The 15,352-nt window shown below is 35.6% G+C and overlaps 1 long non-coding RNA gene across 1 annotated transcript; it reads right to left on the bottom strand.

The window, feature by feature from the left end:
• Window positions 1-365: 365 nt before the first annotated feature.
• On the bottom strand, window positions 366-6,055 carry LOC119529416. Its single transcript, XR_005215862.1, has 4 exons — window positions 5,962-6,055; window positions 4,724-4,760; window positions 3,280-3,408; window positions 366-459 (listed from the first exon to the last, which is right to left on the bottom strand). It is a non-coding gene; the product is annotated as an uncharacterized LOC119529416 (long non-coding RNA).
• Between the last annotated feature and the right edge of the window lie 9,297 nt (window positions 6,056-15,352).

The raw sequence follows: 15,352 nt of genomic DNA, 5'->3' as shown, positions 1-15,352 counted from the left end.
AGACCTCCCAAGCAGGTTTGAAATGGTTTGAGAGAGCAAGGGGGGAAGATTGGATCCTAGTTTTTATCGTGGTTGGGAAGGGGCTGAGGTGAGAATTCCTTCAAGCAGACAGAGGTTTGCATGGTATGAATCTCCCTGGTTACCAAAGAAGAGAGCATTGCTGTCATTGCTTTTTGCTGGTTTGCTTGTTTATTTTTAAGTGATATAGCTGGAAGTGTTAGTTTCCTAGGTGCTATGACAAATACCATACAAAGATGTTTAACAGTGGGAATGTATTAGGTCACAGTTTCCATGAATGGAAGGCTTTGTTTCCTCCTGGGGGTAGCATTATGGTGCTCTGGCAATCTTTGGGGTTTCATGTCTTTCCCAACATATGGTGATGTAGTTTCCTTTTTATTCTGGGTTTTAGCTGACTTCCGGCCTCCAGCTCCTCCCCATGGCTTCGTCTTCATCAGGCCTCTAGTAATAATATTAAGACCCATCCTGATTCAGTTGGCCATACCTTAACTAAAAATAGCATCTATTTACAATTTGTTCCCACCCACAGGAATGGGATTAAGATTAAGAACATATTTTTGGGGGGTTACATAACTCAATCTGCCATACTGGACTAGTTCAGTGAGTCTATTTTCCCCACAATGTGCAGATTCTGTTGTTATTCATCACAGGGTGCAGCCTTGGATATACACTAGTCTTCCTGACCATAAGGGATGACTGTGGTTCTAGCTGAAGTCTGACTCTTTTCCTGATATTCCCTTAGGCTTCTGACTGGTCTGCCTCTATTGGTATCACTCCCAGCTCTTAGAGTTGGTTGTTTTCTGTTTGTTTTTTCCATATTTTGCTAAAGTTCGTATGTGCAACAATGATTCACAGATCCAGCAGCACCACACTGAAAAAGGTAAGGAACTCCACCAAAGAAGCTCTGCCAATAGAGTGGAAAGTGGAGGCTTACATAGGGCAAATGTGGAAGCAAGCAAGGAAATGTTCTTATTGGCTACTATTAAGTAACAATTTTATGGGGGAGGAGAAGGAGGTCTTTGAAAGTGTGAAGCAGAAACATACTGATTAATATCATATGTCCATTCTGAAAAGCTCTCTCTCCTGATCTGAAATTGGTTTATCACCAAGGGTTGCAGTTTGGGGTGCAGGTCATTGTTCCATTTTCTCAGAAAGCCACTGAACGTCGATTGTTTTTGTTTTCTGGAAAATCCTTTATTATAAAGGGGTCCTTCTAGGCAATGCCCAATGCATAGACTTAGTTGTTTTTGACAATGCCCTAGAATATAAATATGTTCCACAGTCTGAGCCAACTGAAGTCAGACCCCTTAGTAGAGGCAAGGTGTTCTAGTCTTTTGAGACTTGCTCTGACTCTCCCCTAAATAGAGCCTCTGCACTATGGAGCAGAACGGGGAGCAGGGATGTGAATTTGCTCTTCACTGGCTGACCATCTGGATTCTCCTTATGGAGAAGGGCCTGTGCATGTTAAATAGGTAGGGTGAAGGCAGGAACTGATGTCATTGCCTGGCTACCAACACAACCCAGAATGAATCTTCTGCAGCCCAGAGTCAGAAAGCTGGAATCTTCCAGTAGTCACTGGGTGCCAAATGTACCTGGATCAAGTCTTCCACCCTAGGAAGACTGGAGAGCTGGTAGCTATCACTCAGTCTGTGCATCCCACTAGTACAACGTCCTTGCAACACAAAGTTGTACAGGTAAGGAGATGGCTCTCTTCACCATCTATCTGCCCGATACTCCCTTCATAGTGGGAGTTAGGGGTGAGGGCAAGAGTGTTAGCATCTGTGTGCTGCCACCGTTCAATACAGGTATCCACCTGCATTTTGGAATAGATTTTGGAAAATGAGAGCTGCTGATGTTCATCAGTTCTGGAAACCACCCTGAATAACTCTTCTACCTCACAGAGCTGGGGGACATGGGAATTGCCGCTCAGCAGCTCATCCGACTGAAACAGCTCTTCCACAAGGCCGAGATACAGGGACTATGGCAGGATGGTACAGTTGCTAATTGGAATGCCTTGGCCTCCCACTGTCCTTACTGAATTGCCATAGACTTGGTTGAATGCATATTTCTCAAGTTTGGTGTAAGTTCTTTAGTAAATCTCCAAAGACATTGAGTGATTGTTTTTGCTAATTTTGACCTGCTTAACAGACGTCTCTTCCTGGGAGAGGTTTCCCAAATATAACAAACTTTCTTTATGAAAGTCCCACCCCATTTTTTAGTTTCTGAAAATTTTTGTTCTGATGCCTGAGAAATCCCAAGGATTAGTACAGAAGGTTAACCATCCCAAATTATTTATGCTACTTAACAAAATTTTCCCAGTGCATGCTTAGATTACCAAAGCCCTGTATTCATTAAAAAACTGTAGCCAGATGAATTTATGTGTTTGACATTTGCCTCTAGTACTAGTCCGTTTTTTCTCAATTATGTTAAACATTATACATTCAGTAATAACAATGATGAAAATGATTGTTATAGGAATATTGTGCTGACATTTCTTTCTCTCCTGTCAGAAAAGTTTCCAATTAAACCAATGTATATAGTCAGTTAAATATGATTTTTTAGAGCCAGAGGGTCAGTAACAAACTAGGGGAGGTTTTTTTTTGCCATCATTTTTAAATTTTAGGGCAGATTATCATCATATATTTAATAACTAAAGTTTTCTAAATAGCAGAATTTAGGGAAGAAATTAATATAGAAAATTTAGTTGATGTTTCAGTTCCCAGGAATATTCCAGACAAAATAGTATTTTAACTTCAGAAATAAAGAACAGGAAAATGATAGATGATATTTGAAAAATATGTCATCTATGGATATTTGAAAAAGGGAGGGAAAATATCCATCAGACAAAGATGATGAAAGGATTAAAAAACAAGAGAATGACAGCATTAGCTGACACTTCTACAGCTTTTCTGACAGTTAATTGCAAGCCTAATATATCAATTTCCAAGATAGGGTATGAGGTTATGTGCCCTGGGAAGTTGGTGCATAAGACAATCCATTGAGGTGCCATAACAAAATATTAAACTATATTTACATTCATTTTAAATATAACCTTTTATTTTCTAATTGTGTGAATACGGAATATATGACTACACTAGCGTAAGATTACAATTCAGAAATGAATATTGCATAGTTTGGGTTGCATCTCAGATATTCTTTTACAAATAAGAGTACAGTGTCTAAAAAGTCTGGCAACCTCTGACATGGGCACTTTGGTTGCAAGGACAGTGAAAATGAAATGAAAGAAGAAAATGTCCTTACCTTGTTCTGGGAGAAGTGAAGTACCACATCATAGGAAAAAGAGTGATTACAATAAAATTTGTTCACCAGGAAAAAGAAATAACAAAGCTCATTTCATCAGATAAGGAAATATAAGAAAGGCAGAAGCAACTAGATATGAATGAAAAGATAATAAAATGGGAGGGGGGAGAACAAAAAGATAGAAAATTAGACTGAAGAAATGAATTTGCATATAACAATGAAGCAGTAATTGTAAACAAATTAATTTGATAGTTAAGACATTTAAAGATTAGCAACAAGCAAAATTGGGTTATATACCTTTTATAGTATAATCATACTAAACATAAGATGGAGAAATGTTGGAACTAAATGATTAAAGTATTTATCAAGAACATAGTAACAACAATAACAATGACAAAAGCCATTTTAAAGTAAGACAAAAGGGACATTTTGTGAAAAGATTTTTAGGGTTAAAGATAACGTAATGATAAATGTAACTATTCACCAAAAAGATATAGTAATTACATATTGTTTGTGCCTAATAATACTGTCCCAATTTATAAAGCAAAATCTGTCATAAGCAGAAAAAAATGTTGACAATATTAGCATCAGCATGGAAAAATTGAAACACGTTTCTCAGTCACTGATGGATTAAACAAGTTAAAAAACAGTAAGAGCAGAGATTTTAATACACAACTAGCAAACTTGACATAATGGACAAACAAACCCCAAACTCCAAGATTACCAATTTACCTTTTGGATCAAGCACCCATGGAACCTTTTCAAAACAACAGTGACATGAAGTGGGGAAAATCTCCTCTTGGTTGCTATAATTACCACCAGGCTGAGGTCCTTACATTTTTCCATGTTTTCAGGAACATCCACAATTTTGGAGACAAGCCTAGGAAAGTCTTTCTTAGGGCTCTAGCTAGCTATCACAGAAAGAGAAACTGGAAGAATCAAGCTGATGTACAGCTCTCAAACTAGGTATTCTTTTTTTACTTAAAATCTTAGAAGTAATTAACTGGAAAATTGTGCTTTTAACCTTTAATTTGATGCCCAGGTGGTAATTGGGGCTATCTAGAAGAGAAATCTATGCAGGTGACATGCAAATCAAATTACTTCTATTTTTAGCACAATATTTAAAGCTATTGGCCTCTTTTTCTAGATGCCAGTGTCCCAGGAATACCATGTAAAAAAACTTAAGGTAAACTCAATTCCCTTCATGATACAGTAAAAGGAAAAGTGTAATGGCACTGAATAGAGTGGGTAAAAGAAAAATAACACAGCCCCTGAAGGTTGTAAGAACTATCTGCCCTTTTAGAGATTTATAATCCAAATTCATATTATTGAGGAGGGGTTGCAAAATATTTTCAAGCCATGGATTTAGTCTAAAATGATCCAGACTGTTAGGTGGCCAGAAGTTTGACAGAAGGAAATGTAAATCTTCTGTGGGAGAACTCACCACTGTTAAGCCTCAAAGAATTCCCATGAGCAAGAACCTGTAGAAACAATAGTGAACAGAAATGGATCCAGAATAGTAGCACATGTTGGAAATTTTAGGCACAGCTTATAAAATAACTAGGCCATTGTATTTAAAGAAATTAAAGATAAACTTATGTACACACATACATTAGAAATTAAAGTTCAGTGAATGTTCAGACATTGTTGAATTGAAAAGTACTGAACATGATGACAGTTCACAAGAAATTATCCAGAACTCAGGCTAGGCACAAAAGATAAAATCAGTTCTAAGACCCAGAAGGAAAGGACAGGGTGAGAGCAAAAAGGACAGAGGCAATATTTAAGAGACAATGGTAGAAAACTTTCAGATATGGGAAAAGAATCAAATCATTGGATATAAAAAGCTCAATGAAACTCAGACAAGAGAGAAAAAAAAACTATAAGACACATAAAAATGAAATAGCAGAAACAAAGAATATGATGTTTAAAATTAACTAGAAAGAAAAGAGTTTACATTCAAAAAGACTGACAGAGTGACAGGGGACTCCTCAACAGTAGCAACTGTAGCAAGAACATGGTGAAATGATTTATTGAGCCTTAGGGAAAAAAAACAAAACAAGACTGTCAGTACTGAAACTTATCTCAAAAAAAAAAAACTATCATTCAGGAATGAAGGTCAGGTGATGTTTGGAGCATGATGGTGGCAGCATTTCAACAATTTTCCTGAATAATAATAAGAAAAATAAGAAACAGAAAGCAATGAGGATAACAAAAGGAAAGAAACCCCTTGGACAATTTATTTACTGATATCTGGGAAAAAAAAAAAAAAAACCCACAATTTCAAGTCTGTATAGACCCTAGCAAAGGTGAATTATTCAAATGACCAACAAATATAAAGAAGTATGTTTACCAGGGAAATGCAAATTAAAACTACTACACTCTCACAAGAATTGCTGGAATGAAAAAGACAGATAATATCAAATGTGAGCAAATCAGTGAAGAAACAGGAATTCTCTTATACTGCTGGTGGGAAAATAATTGGCACAACCACTTTGTAAAACTGTCTGACAGTATCAACTGAAGCTGAATACAGTTTCGCTTTTATCTCAGCATGTGTATATACTAAAAAGAAAAGGAAAGAAAAGGAAAGGAAAGGAAAGGAAAGGAAAGGAAAGGAAAGAAAAAAGAAGAGAAAAGAAAAGAGAAAAAAGAAAAGAGAAAAGAAATTCCATTACTCACCAAAAAACATGCTCGGGAACATAAGAGATCCAAATTGGAAACTACCGAAGTACATATCTTCAGTAAAATGGATAATTAAATTGCCAAAATTTCCATAATAGAATGCTATACAGAAATGAGAAAGAACAGATTATAACTATACACAAGAAGATAGATGAATCTGGAAGACATATCTTCAGCAAAAGAAGTCAGACACAAAAAAGTACATTGTATATGAACTCACACAAAATTCAAACATATGCAAAAAAAAACTAATCTACATCATTACAAATCAGAATAATGTTTTCTCTTTGTGCACTGTGGGGTTTCTGGGGTGCTGGTAATATTCTGTTTCTTGATCTGAGTAGTGTTTGACAGATGTGTTCCCTTTGTAAAAATTCACCAAGTTTATGATTTGTGCTGCAATTTTCTGCATGCATGTTATACTTCAATGATTTACAAATACCTAAGTTGTAAGCTGATTCCTTGAGCCCCCGAAATATAGTTCATTTCAATAACTGGGTAGGAGAAAGCAGAGGATAGGCAAAAAAATTTCTGAATGTCCTATGAGCTGGAGAACCTTGAAACCTAAAAAGCAGAAGGTTTTAAACTCAAACTGAGGGTTCTAAACTCAGCTTTGAAAGCTTGGTGAGTGTTCTAGTTTGCTGATGCTGCTGGAATGCAATATACCCAAAAAGGATCGGCTTTTATAAAGGGGTTTATTTGATTACACAGTTACAGTCTTAAGGCTATAAAGTGTCCAAGGTAACACATCAGCAATCTGGTACCTTCATTGAAGAATGGCCAATGGCATCCGGAAAACCTCTGTTAGCTTGGAAGGCACATGGCTGGCATCTGCTCCAAATTCTGGTTTCAAAATAGCTTTCTCCCAGGATGTTCCTCTCTAGGCCACAGCTCCTCATCAAAATGTCACTCTCAGTTGCTCTTGGGGCATTTGTCCTCTCTTAGCTTCTCTGGAGCAAAAGTCTGCTTTCAAAGGCTATCTCCAAAATGTCTCTGTAAACTGAAGCTCCTCTCTCAGTTCCAGTGCATTTCTCAAAGTGTCCCTCTTGGCTGTAGCAAGCTTGTTCCTTCTGTCTGAGCTTATATAGCGCTCCAGTAATTTAATTCAGATCCACCCTGAATGGGCGGGGCAACACTCCATGGAAATTATCCAACCAAAGTCATCACCCCAGTTGGGTGGGGTGCATCTCCGTGGAAACACTCAAAGAATTACAATCTAATCAACACTGATACATCTGCCCACAGAAGATTACATCAAAGATAATGGCTTTGGGGGGCATAATACATTCAAACCGACACAGTGAGCTATCTGAGAGGAACAGCTGAAACTCAAATAAGATAGAAAAGTTACAGTCTAAGCTCCATTTAAAGAAGTTATAAAAGAAAAACAAAAATAAATCTAAAGAGCATAGATGAAAGGAAATAAGTTTAAGAACAAATAAATGAAATAGTATGTAATAAAGAGAATCAATAAAGGAAAAGTTAAAAGCTAGTTCTTTGACATTAATAAAATGAAAGCCTGAAGGAAGTCTAATGAAAAATAGAAGGAAAGCACAGATATCCAGTAGTAGAAATGAAAAAGGTGATATGACTACACACAAAATGCAGACCATTACCCAGAAAAATATAATCTTTCAAAATGACCATAGAGGTGGAGGATTGCGGAAAGACGGTGGAGTAGAAAACTCCAGGAATCAGTCCTTCCAGCAAAACAACTATTGAACTGGCAGGAACTGTCGGAATCAAGTATTGTGAAACTCTGGAAATTAGTGGGACACTGTGCAACATCCAAGGAGGAGCAGAAAGAAGATGCTGGTAAGTTACATAAACAAGAGTGAATTTCACCCTCCCTGCAGTGGTTACCATCCCACATCACAGTAGGCATCAGTGGAGACTGAAGCTTGGGCTCCTCAGCTACCTTGATGGTGCCAGAGTGAGACATAAAGAACTAGTCCTCCAAAGTACAGGTGTGTGGTGTCTGATAGCTGATTTCTTCTTTTGATCAGCTACTTCAGATCACTGGGAGCCAGCTCTGAGGTCAGCCAGTGTTCAAACCCCTTCAGGCAAAAGCAGTAGAGGAATCTTAAAGATAGTAACCTTCCACAAAACTATGGAAAACAGTTAAATACCACTGTGTTAACAGGGCAAGTGCTGAATCAAGAAAACACAACCTAAAAAGCCATAGAAGAAGCTCCTGGTGCTCTTGCTGTCCCCTCCCCTAAATCCTCCCCAGTGCTGGATGGAACCAGCTTATGATCCCATTGTGGATCCCTGGCCCTGTTCCAGAGGGAGCAAAGTAACCCCTAGGCACATATCAGTTGCCTGTATGTCAGTGGCAATTTACCAAGAAGTCAGAAAAACTGAACTAGGAAGATTGTCTCAGGCTCACCTTCTCAGAATTTGTCCTGAAGGCAGAAAAACACTTTGAAGCCATTAAAGCAGTGTAAGAAACAATTAAGTTGAATTGGCTTGGGGAAAAGGACTACATAAGCTAAGTGACACCCAGGACTAAGAAAGCACCCACGAAGGGGTGAAAGCCTATTTCAAAGTAAATAGAGAGGACATTCATTTGTAAACAGTAAATAGGAGAATTCCTAAGGCCACTGGAGAGCCAAAGTCCAGAAGAGGAAGCAGGCTCCATGCCTCCACAAGGGTCACATAAAACAGACAGGACCCTACGCTTTGCATTTGCCTAGGCTGATCTTGTTGATAGGAGACATACTCTGAAAGAGACTACCAGCCAAAGCAGAGCCAATGTGCAAAGACTGTGGAAGGTGTTTTTGGCTTTGGTTTGTTTTGAATAGCTCCTGACATTCGAGAAAATATCTGTCATATTACTATCTGGATACAAACTTCAGGAACAGACAATTCAGGGACTAAATCCCAAAGTAAACACTGTAAAATATTAAAATGTACAGTGTATAACAAAAGATTACAAGATAAAGAAAAAGGAAATAATATCCCATCAAAGGAACAAGATAAAAATCCAGCAACCATCAAAGAAGAGGAACAGAATTTGTAATTACTGGACAAAAACCTTTAAAAAAATGATCCTGAATATGTTCAAAGAGATAAAGAAAAATACAGATAAAGAACCAAAGGATATGAGGAAAATAATGAATGCACAATATGGGAATCTCTTTGAGATTGACAATAGGAATGATCAGAAATCCTGGAGTTGAAGAACACAGTAACTAAAATGAAAAATTTGCTAGAGGGTTTTAACACCAGATTGGAGGTGGCAGAAAAAAGAATGAGTGATCTCTAAGACAAGACAATTAAAATTATTCAGGCTGAGGAGTAAAAAGAAAAAAGAATAAAGAATAACAGAGCCTAAAAGACCTTTGGGACACCATCAAACATACAGATACATGCATTATGGAAGTCCCAGAAGGAGAAAAAAGAAAGAGGTGGAATGAATATACTAAGAAATAATAGCAGAAAACTCCCCAAATTCAACAAAAGACATGAAAATGCACATTCAAGAATTCCAATGAATTCCAAACAGATAAACTCAAAGAGAACCATGCCTAGAAATATATCAATCAAACAGTGTAATACCAAGGACAAGAGAGTGCTCTAAGCTGCAACAAGATATGTGCAAGGGAATCCCAATAAGATTGTGTCAATTTCTAATCAGAGACCATGAATGCAAGAAGGTAGTGGTAAAAAATATTTAAAGTGCTAAAAGAAAACAATTACCAAAAAAAAAAATTTATTTGGTGAGATTTTCTGTCAAAACTGGGGGAAGGATTATGACATTCCTAGATAAATGAAAGCTGCAGGAGTTCATTACAATTAAACCTGCCATACAAGCTATGTTAAAGAGAAGTCTTCAAACAGAAAGGAAAGGATACTAACCAGTGGATCAAAGTAGCATAAAGAAATAAAGATCTCCAGTAAATGTAACCAAGATGGAAGCAACCCAAGTGTCCATCAACCAATGAAAAGATAAACAGAATGTAGTATATACACACAACCATAAAAAGCAATGAATTTCCAATACATGCAACAAGATGGATGAACCTTTAAGACATCAGGTTGAGTGAAATAATCCAGTCACAAAAGGATAATGTATGATGTCACTAATATGAAAAAATTAGACTAAGCAAACTCATAGAGTCAAAATCTAGAATAGAGGTTATCAGGGACAGGGTAGGAGTAGTGAACAGGGAGTTAAGGCTTAAAATGTACTGTAAAGAGTTTCTAATGACAATGGAAAAATTTTAATAATGGATGGTGATGATTGCAGCACAACATTGTGAACATAATTAATAGCACTGAATTATATATTTGAATGTAGTTAGAAGGGGAAATGTGAGGTTTATATATGGCACTAAATGAAATTAAAAAAAAAAAAAATCCATGGAATTGTCCAACACAGTGAACCTTAAAGTAAACAATGGATTATACAATTTCTTCAATTTTAACAAGTATACCACACCAATGCAAGGTGTTAATAGGATGGTCTATGGAAACCTACATGATTTTTCTGTAAACCTACAACTTCTCTTATTTTAAAAAATACTCATAATTTTACTGGGAAAAGATAATGATTTGGGCTATTTAAATTTGATTTTACTTAACAGGGATATTATTATAAATTTCATTAACCAACACCCTTTTTTCCATTATTTCAATAGTATGCCAAAAAAAGTCAGTTAAGAGGGAGTACATACAATACGATTTGTTTGTTTCTATCAAAATAACAATATATTGCATATACATATATATACTTTTTAGATCATTGCAAATTATTCTAAAACATTTTTGAAATCTACACAAGATTCCAATGAAAGTACTATTCAAAACTTTTGGCACTCCACTAGTACATATTGTTTGAGATTTAACATTTTTATATTTTGCTATATAAAACAGTTCTATAGTAAGTGTATAAATTTTGTTCACAGGTATACTTCTTACGACAGATTTCTAGTGTTACAGTTATTAGATCCAACATTTATTCCAGTTTGAAATATTTGGTCAAAATGATTGTCAGAAAATCATATGAGTTTTCCCAAAGAATACACCATACCTATGTTTAAGGATCATTTTAATAAAATCATTCAATAAATAATTTCAAGAAATATCTATTTTGTTTTCATTTTTATTTCAAGTTTTTAATAACCAGTGAAATTGAATTTTAAAAATATTGTTATTGTCCACTGTTATTTCTTCTGGGAACTATATGCTTTTGTTCATTGTCCAACTTTCTATTAGATTGTCATTATTTTTACAGTTTTGCAAAGCACTCTTGAAATATGAAAAAAAATTGCCTTTTTCACTCATAATTATCCCAAATGTTTCCCAGACTTTTATGTGCTTCTTCATTTTTATTTGTTTTCTCCATCTTATTTTTTTTCATTTTTAAAGCAAAATGGTACAATTTAATACCAAATAATTTAATTATTTACCATTGCTCCATTAGTAGCAGAAGTGTAAAAAAAATCCCATTATAATTGTTCTCTTTAAATCTATTTGTACTTGTATCTCTACTTTTGATACATGTTAATGTTATTTTGATAAGTACATGACTTTTTTTCTCCCTTTTGAATTTTAAATTCTAGACATAAAAACACCCTATTTCTTTACTTTTAAAGTCATAGCTTGAAATTTGCTTTATCTAAAATAATTCTATGGTAGGTGGAAAAATGACTATACAAAGAAATCTACATTCTAATCCTTGGAACCCGGAAATTTAGATATGATTAAATTAAGATTCCTGAGATGGGAAGTTTATCCTGATTATACACAGGGGCCAAATATAATCACAGAGTCCTTAAAAGATGGAAGAGGAAGGCAGAAGGTCAGAGTCAGAGAGAGATTTGAAGATGCTATACTGCTGGCTTTGAAGATGGAGGAAGGGGCCAAGAGCTGAGTAATACAGGCAGCTTCCAGAAGCTGGAAAAGTCAAGGAAATGGATACTCCCTGTGCCAGTTTGAATGTATTGTGTCCCCCAAATGCCATTATCTTTGATGTAGTCTTGTGGGGCAGACATTTTGGTGCTGATTAAATTTGCTTGGAATGTGCCCCACCCAGCTGTGGGTGATGACTCTGATGAGATGTTCCCCTGGAGGCATGGCCCCACCCATTCAGGGTGGGCCTTGATCAGTGGAGCCATATAAATGAGCTGACTCAAAGAGAAGGAACTCAGTGCAGCTGTGAGTGACGTTTTGAAGAGAAGCAAGCTTGCTAGAGAGGAACGTCCTGGGAGAAAGCCATTTTGAAACCAGAACTTTGGAGCAGATGCCAGCCATGTGCCTTCCCAGCTAACAGGTTTTCCGGATGCCATTGGCCATCCTCCAGTGAAGGTACCCCATTACTGATGTGTTACCTTGGACACTTTATGGCCTTAAGACTGTAACTGTGTAGCCAAATAAACCCCCTTTTTATAAAAGCCAATCCATCTCTGGTGTTTTGCATTCTGCAGCATTAGCAAAGTAGAACACTCCCCAAGAATCTTCAGAAGGAACAAAGCCTTGCCAACACCAGATTTTAGCCCAATAAACCCCATTTCAGACTTCTGACCTCCAGAACTTTCAGAGAATATAGTATTTTTAAGCCACTAAATTAAGGTGGTTTGTTACTACAGGAAATTAATGTAAAACCCATCCATACTTTATTTTTATTTGCATTTGTTTGATATCTATCTTCCATCATTTTATGTTTGTATTTATTCTACCTATTTAGGTGACAGGAAGGGGAATTAATGTACATCACTTTACTGTTATGGTTTGGATTTTGGGTATTATCTCAGAAAGCTTCGTAATATGGAGATTTATTCTATTTATAATTATATGTATGAATATTAGGTTTGTTCTGATTTTTATCATGTAGGTTTATGCTTTCTGATTATTTATATATCCTTTCCCTTTTGTCTCTTTTAATTTGTACACTTTGTTCCTAATCTGTTATTATCGCCTATGTTGATTTAGAAGGTAGATGCACTGATTTTAATTTGATTGGTAAAAGTCTATTTAAGTCAATAATAAAACAATTTTCATTCTGCCTTTATGGAAGTAAGGGTTTGGGGTTCTTTTGGATATTGCCTGATCTTTTTGACTTTCCTGTCTTTTATCAACTTAATCTGAGTTATAATCACAGCCATTAATACACTATTAGGACCTATTATAAAATATGTATTTAAAAGTTATACAGTTGCAAATGTTAATTTTGCAAGTGAATTTAGCTGATTTTATAATTGAGTTAGGACTTGAGGGAGCTAATATGAAACCCCTATTTCCTGCCCTGCAATTAATGATCAAAATTTTAACTTTATAACCAAGAAACTTTCCCAGAAGGAAGATCTTAGAATAGCCCACCTGAAAGAAAAAATGAGTTTACAGAGAAGATCCACTCACCTGGCATGACTGGAAAGCAGGGTGGAAAGGGAAAGAAAGAATCATAGAATCTAATTCTCCCAATTCCAACCAGTTAAGAATAATGGAACACGGGTATCACCCACTAATTAGATAACTTGCTCCACCTATTTTAGAAGGAGTAAGAGGTTATACTTCAAGAGTAATCAGGGAAAATCATTGAACAAGAGGTATAGTCTGCTCTTCCATTCCTTTTAAAGCCACATTTTACTTATTTGGAAATCCAAATCCATTTTTTTGGTATATCCTCTCATGCTAACAAAGGTCTTTAAGTAATTTATTCAGGATACTTAAGTGGTGTATTGTCTTTTTGTATTAAGGTATGTTTCTTTGCATTTACATGAGTGACAACTTGTATGGTCACATTGTTGGGTCAAACATTATTTAAATGTGGTCACTAATGATAGTATTTCTTAATTTATATGTGTAGTTTTCCAAAGAAGTCTAAGGAAAATCTTATGTTTGAGCTTTAGGGCTACTGATCTTCCCATGATATCTGCTTCTAATTCTACCCATAACTTCGAAATTTGAAAATTTCAGACAAATAAAACTCTTTTCATTAAAGTAGCCTGAGTTTTCAAAATGAAATACTTATTATTACTGGTTTTTTCAAAAAAAGAAAAAAAATATTATAAATAAAAGCAATTTAATTTATTAGTAGTAAAAACTACCAGCCATTTGTATCAGTTATTTTGATTCCTCTAGAGTTATTCTGGTTTAGATTCTTACATTACTAATGGCGTGTTCTTAAACAACAAAATTCCACAAAAGTAATTACAAGCACTACACTGCATTCTATCATTAACATCATTAATACTTGATAGATGATCAGTCTAAGCAAAATACTACATTAAATGCATTCAGAATTATCAATATACGTTACCAAAAGGGACTAATTATGCACAGGGCTTAACACTATCATTTAAAGTTCTGGAACAAAGATATCACTTACTGAAAATATGTCCATTTGAATGAATTCTGCCAAGCCATACCTCAACAGGGCAGGGGAACTGCACTCCACTTGAAATCTTTAACAAAAAAAAAAAAATATTTTTCTCAAAATAAATATTTTGAGTCCAGGCTGCCTCCACCATCAGAAGATAACATTTCAGCTTTAAGTTGGCTGGCATATAAACATACAAGCAGATGCCCAAATCTAAAAAATTTAGTTTCTTTTTCTGGCTGAAGATTTTAAAAGAAAAAATTAAGATTGTGGTTGTGCCAGTTTGGATATATTATGTGCCCCAGAAAAGCCCTATTCTTTAATGCAATTTTGTGGGGGAAAACTGATTAATTGTTGATTACGGTGGAACATCTGGCTGAATTATTTCCAAGGAGGTATGCACCCTGCCCATTCAGGGTGGGTCTTGATTAGTTCACTGGAGTACTTAAGAGAGCTCCAAAGTCACTGCTGACGCTAATGTTTGAGAGCTGACGTTTAGAGATGCTTGGAGTTGCAGACAGAAGGACATTTGGAGATGCTAAGCTAAGAGATGAAGCCCAGAGTTTGCTCCCATGAAGTTTTTTAAATCATATTTTTTATTGTGGAATATTACATTTATACATAGAAGTGATAACTTTCCAAGTGCAACCTAACAAGAAGTTAGCAAATTTCAAAGAATGTTATGGCTTACAGTTCCATGGTTTCAGTTATTTCCCTATTGTGAAATATAACATATATGCAAAAAGATAATAACTTTCAAAGTACGATTTAACAAGTACTTATATAGGAAATTTCCAAAAGCGTTGAGTTAACAGTACCATAATTTAAGTTATTTCCTTATTGTGAAACATAACATATATACAAAAAGGTGATAACTTTCAAATTACAAGTTAACAAGCAGCTATAGAGCAAATCTCAAAGAATGCTATGGGTTACAGTTCCACCATTTCAGTTATTTCCTGCTAACTATTCTAATACCCTAGCAACTAAGAAAAAGAAAATTATGTGGAGATTCAGTATTCAGAATCCTTTGTTAAATTCTGTCTTGTCAAAAGCTACCCCTTC

The sequence above is a fragment of the Choloepus didactylus genome, chromosome 1 (genome assembly GCF_015220235.1).
Source record: "Choloepus didactylus isolate mChoDid1 chromosome 1, mChoDid1.pri, whole genome shotgun sequence".
NCBI lineage: Eukaryota > Metazoa > Chordata > Mammalia > Pilosa > Megalonychidae > Choloepus > Choloepus didactylus.
This window is presented reverse-complemented; position numbering and strand designations above follow the sequence as displayed.